The sequence below is a fragment of the Cricetulus griseus genome, unplaced genomic scaffold (assembly GCF_003668045.3).
Source record: "Cricetulus griseus strain 17A/GY unplaced genomic scaffold, alternate assembly CriGri-PICRH-1.0 unplaced_scaffold_3, whole genome shotgun sequence".
NCBI classification, from domain to species: domain Eukaryota; kingdom Metazoa; phylum Chordata; class Mammalia; order Rodentia; family Cricetidae; genus Cricetulus; species Cricetulus griseus.
Window position 1 is genome coordinate 2,697,525 of NW_023277030.1, and position 7,497 is coordinate 2,705,021.

At 47.7% G+C, this 7,497-nt stretch overlaps 1 non-coding gene across 1 annotated transcript; it reads right to left on the bottom strand.

Annotated features, from left to right (window-relative positions):
* Positions 1-292: 292 nt before the first annotated feature.
* LOC100757750 lies at positions 293-7,181 on the bottom strand. Its single transcript, XR_003488313.1, has 8 exons — positions 7,124-7,181; positions 4,888-5,597; positions 3,790-3,918; positions 2,726-2,767; positions 2,589-2,683; positions 1,896-2,191; positions 1,472-1,588; positions 293-1,041 (listed from the first exon to the last, which is right to left on the bottom strand). It is a non-coding gene; the product is annotated as an NUT family member 2 (transcript).
* Between the last annotated feature and the right edge of the window lie 316 nt (positions 7,182-7,497).

Below are 7,497 nucleotides of genomic sequence, written 5' to 3' on the forward strand. Positions count from 1 at the left end.
AAAACCTAAGATATTGCTCTAGCACTATATTCAACAAAACTACATTTATTCACTGTAACTTACAAACATCTAAAGTGATAATACCCTCCCACTCCTTGCCTCAAACCTCATCCCTGGCTTTATTGTCCAGTGCTTCTAGCCTCCTAGAACTTAGCACCAGCTGGAACAGCCCTGAGTGAGCATGAGCTCAGTGTGTTTTCTATTTCATTTTTGGTATTGGGATGCCTGGTAGAGGCAGAGTGAAACTCTGCCTGCTTTGAGGGGACATCACACAGGGGGATCAGTGAGTCTTCTATCTCTTCCAGTTGCCTAGTGACTCAAACTTCTTCTTCTGTGCCTGCAAGGGGTGAGTGAGCTCCAGGGCTGAGAGTGGCCCTTCAAACATCCCATGACAAAGCCCTGATTTGGACGTCTTACCCATTGGAGTCAAGCCTCCAATGAGAGCTCGCTTATTTGATTTGTCAGTTTAAGATGGACCAGTACTGTGGCAATTTATCTTTGAGATAAGGGTTTGGGGATACTAGCAGAGTCAGAGAGACCTGTATAGGGGCTCTAGTAGCCAGACAGTTTCCATGACACCAGCCTCTAGTGGGACCACAGAAGGAAGGACAAGCTGGGGAGCTCTTCCTTGTCCTCAATGGTTCTGCCCAGTGACTCCTGGAACTCCTCCATAGCAGAAACTCCTCTGAGGCTCATTGCACATCTGGACCCTGGGCTTTGGGGATGGGCTCCTCTGCCATAGGGAACAGCAGTGGACCCAACATCTCCCAGTGAGTGTAAACACTGACAACTTTGGAAGTCAGTTAGCCTAGGCCCCCATATTTCTTCATTGGTAGCTCCAGGACACTGATGATCTAAAGAAGGCACCGGTGAGGAACCTTTCTCTGAACTGTCCCCTCTTTGGGGACCATGGTCATCTCTCTTTGTGCCTTGGCAGACAGTTGGTACAGAAGCATTGGAAAGTATCTGAGGGGCACCGAGATTCAGAGGTGCCCTCTTACAGCATTTCTTCTTCAAAGCCGGGCAGTACTCCTCCAGTTGCTGCAGGAGGAAATGGGCATATAAGACTCACCCAAGTCTGGAAGTGTTGCTCCAGGGGGCAAAACTTTTGGGTGGAGGTAGCTAAGGGGATAGTCAACTGTCTCTGAGTGTCAGAAACCAAGTGTCTGCTTGCTGACATTCTTGGTTCCTTGCAGCTATACACTTCACCTCCTCCCCATGTCCATACCTGCATCCCCTTCTTGTTGAAGACCCAAGCAGGATGCCTTGACTTCCTGTAGGTCACATGGTTCTTATGAGCAGTGTCCTGTCCACCTGGTGACTCTCAGCACACCACTCTATTTGGGGTCCTCCATACCCTATCCAGTTTGCCTAATGTCTCTAAGTATCCAGTCTGCCTGGTGTCTGCTTGCCTCTTGCCTACCAATTACTTCTTTCTTGTTGTCCCTTATGTTCACCCTTCCCTATCTACCTGCTCAACACTGAGTTCTTCCTCATACTCCAGCTCCTTCATTAGAGACAATATGTCCATCTCTGGTTTGGAAGATAGGATTTCTGACACAAATTTAGGGTTTATTATGTCCTCCACCTATAAACAAAAGGATTAGGAGTGAGTACCGGGGACAGGGAGTTCTATGTTGCTGCAAAGTCATGATGACAACCAACCCCCCCGCGCACACACACACACACACACACACACACACACACACACACACACACATACACACACGAGAGATAGACAGACAGACAGACAGACAGACAGACAGACAGACAGACAGAGACACAGAATGAGAGACATAGAGAGAGCCCTGAAGGTAGGTAAGCAGGCTCACTTACAAGGACTGGGATGCAAAATTCATAATTTGGCCAGCACCAAGGCTCCACGTGCAGCTCACTTGCTCAACGAAGTGTTTCTGGGAGCACAGCTCATCAATGTAGTTCAGGACTCCTGCATCTGAGTAGAAGTCATCTCCTTCCTGCTCCGGCCCACTGTTCTCCTTTTTCTCCTTTTCTGTGGGCACTCCTGTGAATGACTGTGGAAGCCTGTCCCTCCAGTCCATAATATCCATGTACTCCTGCACATCTTCAGGTAGAATTTCCATGGGTGCCTCAGTCTTTCATAATTGTGTGTGTCTGAGTACTGGGAGGCAGGCAGGGTCTGTCTTGGGACCAGTCTTCATGGAGTTGCATGCTAGGAGAGAGGAGAACATGATGATACATAGATAGGGTTCAGTTCCACCCTATCCATGCCATGTAGACCATAGTTCAGAGGAACCACAATGGCCTAGGGTAAGACAAACCTAAAGATCTGTGAGAGGGGGCATTGCAAAGGGTTTATATGTCTAGGACAGTCCTGTGGGAGAGCATTTGGAGCCAACAATATTTCAGGTACTCTCCAAACTCAGTGGCCTGGTCCTGATCATATGGTTGCCAGCTCAGTGATTACCAAGTTCAAGACTAAGGGCTGCAAGGGTCCCCAGGCTACATAGAAAATGCCCTAACCTGAAGGAAGAAGCCTATGTTCAGCGCAAAAATCCATTTGACTGATTTGACCTCTGCATAGAGACCTAAATTTATGTGATTACTACCTGGTTCCTCAAACACCTCAGAAGATGGGGGCCTTGGAGGATCTTGCCTTGTGCTTGTAAGAACTTGGCACTGGATACTTCTCATCATCTCCAGCCTTGAATTCTCCATCTCCAGCCTTGAATTCTCCATCTCCAGCCTTGAATTCTCCATCTCTTCTGCACTCTCAAATTCTGTAAACCTAAGGATGAGGGAGGCCAGGGCCCAGCCAAGAGATTACTGAATATGATCACAGGTGCAGGTTCTTGGGATGATCTGGTACAGTCCCATGAAGTTGCTGATTTTGGAACATAGCCACAGCTCTGGGGCACATTATATTCCCTTGGTATTTGTGGAAATCAAATCAGCTTGAGGTGGCCCCAGAAGGACTTTCATGTGACTCTTCCTTAAGGCCTATCTTATCCTTGCCTAAAGCCACAAAGAAACTCTTACTGGTAATATGGCCACAGATATGATTGATGGAGTACATCAGGGATCTTGAACCAGATACAGAAATGCTGAAGCTGAGGCTGGGAGACCTGGAATGACCTGGGAGACAAGTGCCCAGGAGATGCTAGGAGAAAGTAGAAGGGAAACTGAGAGGTGTTGCTTCTTCCCTCTGAGAGCTTTTTGTGGGCTTTTGTGCATGAAAACATCACACGGAAAAAAGACAGAAAGACCAGAGACATATCCTCAGATGTGTAAGAAGCTTCCTTCCCCTCTGCATGCTTCTGTTCATAACCATGCCAGGTATATAAGGATACAACTGAGGCCACCCTATTGGGATGCTGTAGTCTCTACTGTCAAAAAGCAGTGACTCAGTACCAGCTAGTTGACTTAAGACTTGTGTAGCATGTTTGTATTTTACAATCCTCAGTGCTGGAGGAGACCCGGCAGGGCTGGAATGGGTCAGTTTTCCCACTCTGACCTTCAAAAGAAAGGCAGTGATATATTCATGGCCAATGAGGGCAGAGCTTCTGGGACTCTGGGGCAGATAGCCCAGCACTTCAGGAGGTGAAAACAGCAACCTGGACCTCATAGATTACCACCAGGTGACCAAGTATTGGGTAATCTTCCTTGAAATGTGTGGGTGACAACTCACCAGACTAAGCTCCAAATGAGTAGTACACCCAATATATACCCTCCTCCAGAATCCTGATTCAACAGGCCCACCCATGATTGACAGCTCTCCACATACCCTGCTTCAAAATTTTATTGACTCACTTTTCAGCCATCTCAAAGAAAATCATCCGGTCATAGTTGCATGTACACTGCCATTCCTGCAGACCCCTCCACAGGCCCTCCTCCACATTCATGGTAGGATTCCTCTGAGCCAGGGACCGAAGCACTGGACTGTAATTCATTAGAAGCACTCAATCCAATAATTTGGACCCAGTAGACTCATCCCAAGATGCATCTATAAACTTGAGTCAGAATAAAGTCAGCTACTAGGAACTCCTAGTCATGCAACTCACATCAACGCAAAGATCTATGTCTGTTTTCCAGCCTGCCATGTGAGTCTCCTTCTATCACTGTGTGTGGAAGAATGCATGGGGCTTAGGTTCCCAACATGGAATTGGGGGTGACAAAATCAAAGTCAAAGTCATTAGAAATGAGGCCTTGGTTGTTAACCAAGCTTAGGATATGATTTGGGGCTCTCAGGATGGGATAGTGCTCTTATTGAAAGAGAGAAGAGGCCTCCCCAAGTTTTCTTTTAGTCCTGTGAGACAGCCATGGAGACTTCAAGAACTGGCTTTTCAAGGTCTTGTCTGTGTCTCCAGTGTCCAGAACTCTGAGATAACAGGGCCTGTGGCTTCAGTCTTCTAGTCTACCTGGTGATATGACTGAGCTGACTGGCAAAAATGCACAGAATGACCTGAAACCTAGGGTCAATGACTGGGGCAATGGTGCAAATCACTGCTGAGGATAAACATGGAGCAAAGAGACCAAAAGTTTCCGCATGGAATGTCTAGAGCCTTTCTGGCTTAAGAGAAATTCCTTAGATGGTGGGGTGAGGGACAAATGTACAGGTCTTTCTGGAATCCGGCACTCTTGCCCATCCTGGTTGTGAAATGCTGTGGGCTCTAAACACTAAGGTCAATGCTAGAAGATAAAATGCTAAGGCAAAGAACTACCAAATGGAGTATAAGCCCTAAATCCAAACCCAAGCTTTATGGGACTCTAGGATCCCCCGTGTGACACCTCTATTTCTCAGAGTGTGACTCTCTGGGTTGGTTCTGTCACCTTCAGCACCTTCCTTGGCCACCTCACACTCATCATGTTGGAGCCCAGTAGGACATTCCAGTCACAGGTGACACTCACACGAGGAAGCAGGAGAAAGATGACACGTCTGGAGTCTGGGACAGGTGCTGCCGGACCAGATTTTTGATATACTGCCATTGCCGGATATTCCCATAAACACTGTCTGGTTTGGACAAGCAGTTTTCTGGGGAGTTGGTTTGAACATTGGCTAGACAACTCTCTCCAACTGCTCCTTTTTTAAGGTGATGCTGAGTTCACTTGGGACCTGACAGGAATCAGCTGGACAACTGGCTTTGTGGTTGGAGGGTGAGATCCCAGGACCCACAATCCTTCTTGGGGCTGGATGTCCAAAGCAATTTGATCATTTATGAAGGTATTTGCAGCAGGTGCTGTCATGAAGAGGGAAGCAGGGCAACCCATACCCCCACCTTGGGTCATAGGGACATTACAATTGAGGGACTCCTCTGTGAGGACAATGTTGGCATTGGGCATGGGCTGTACAGTCCTGCCCGGTGTCCCCACTTGCATAATATTCAGAGGTACAGCTATATCCATAGTTGAACTTCCATCTTCAGCCACCAAAGACATCCCAGGCAAGGCAGATAACACTAGAGTATTCCAGGGAGAGATGCCTCCAGTCAGTAGGGGTGCTGGGGCCTCCCAGAATAATTGGATTGTTGGCTGGGGGGCATTTGGGAGAACAGGCAGGGTAGCAAATGTAAACATGGAGGCACTGAGGTTGACAGTCATGTTCTGTCCCAATGCAGATGCTGGAAAGATAAAGAGAAACAAGAGGGCAGCTCTCTGGTCCTGGTAGTAAGTGGTAATTTGTGGAGGGTCATGAGGAAGAGGAGATTGTACTGTTTGCAGATGTCCCCTAGGGAATTCCCTGATGATTTCATCTGGCTGAGCATTGTTCCAGCAGTGTTCTTCCTCTCCATTAGCCAACATTCCCTGATTGCTACTGTGCAGAGGAGCCCTCAGCTTTCCCACACCTGAGAGACTCTTTTGGGAATCTCTGGATGAAAACTCATCAGCATTCTAGCTCTCTCGATAGAGATGGATCAGTGTGACTCTGTCTGGACCACTATGACAGTAATGATGCCTGCAGAAGTCAAGGCACCATCAATGAGGGCCAGTTTCCAGAAGGGCCTCTGTAAAGGTGGCAGTTTTCAAATATTTTGACCTCAATCCCTTCTGAGTGTTCCTTTCACACTCTCAAACTCCCTCCCTTTCTAGCCCAGCACGGCAAACCAAAACCACCTCTGTGCTACCCGCGGTCATCCCAGGTGCAAAGGACCACTTTAAAAGAAAGACCTCTGCCCACTTACGATCTCTTTCCAGCCCTCTCTTTCCTGCTGTCTTTCTGCTCTCTGATTCCTGATCTCTCTGTCTCTCCCCCCTCTCTCTTTCTCCTTCTCACTGTCTTTCCCACTATTCCCTTGGGGCATACAGGACTTTACCTGTCTCCCTCTTCTCTTATGTCCTTTCTGCGTCTCTGTGTCTGTGTCTCTTTACCTCTTTTCTCCCACCCCATTTTCTAATAAAACTTCTGACTAAGCTCTGTCTGCCTAGTGTGTTTGTCGCTCCACCTCTGTCACACTCAACTGCCAAGGAATCTGCAAAGGTTCTCCTCAAGCTTTATCAAAACAAGTAGGGGGAAAAGTTGAGAGCAATAACCCATTTCTTTGTTACTGGACGTTTCCTATCTGCTCTGCTTCTGAACACATCAACTACCTGGTGATAGAGAAACCTTCCTCCATGGGAAGGCATGAGCGACTCTGGGCTGTCAGTGGATAGAGTAACCTCCATCCCCACAGAGAGGACCCCACAGGGCTGTTTCCTGCCTGGCCATTTCTCGGCACTGTCCTTCTAAGGTCTAGTGTGGCCCAGTTAAATTTCTGAGATGCATAATTTCATAGCACAAGTTCCACTGACTTGGAGAAATGACCCAGAGCTCAACTGTTGCCCATGAACCTTCCCTAGGACACCACAGTGAACCATTCCACCACATCTGTAAACTGTGACTAATAGACCTGCCTGCCACACAGGAAGAGCCAGTCTAGGGCCTGTCATTGTATCTTCGGATCAAGTCTGCTTCCTTGTGTCAACTTAGTTCCACCATTGCTCTGTTCATTCTGCCATAAGCTGTTTCAGCTTCCAAGGAGAGATGTCCTTACAGAAGTTCAGTGCTGTTTCCTACCCACACCCTTTGCCCAGTAAGTCATTGCTAGTAACAGATTTAAACTGCCAGTGGCAGGGACTCAGGAGCCATACTCTGATACTCCAGGCTTACCTTCTGAAGTTATTCCTACAGGCTTGGACAGTAACCACACCTGTCTGCTAGGATCCATGTTGATCAATCTCAGAGGAATCACTCCAAGATCACCAATATGTGCCAGAGGCTCAAGAGCACCAGCCACAGCTTTGAAAAGTTTGAAAGTAAACTGCTCCAGAATGTGGCATTGAGAATTCTACAGTGGGGGAGGGTCAGAGAGTAAAACAGGGCTGGGGACATTCCGTGAGGGGTTGTGGCATGTGCATGAGAACCTTGGGGTCAGTTCAAATGAAGCATTCTTGTTGGAGGTGATTGCACATACATGGTATTTGCCTCTAGGCACATTTTAATGGTTTCTTAGAGTCTCAATACACTGGGGTCACAGGTGCCCT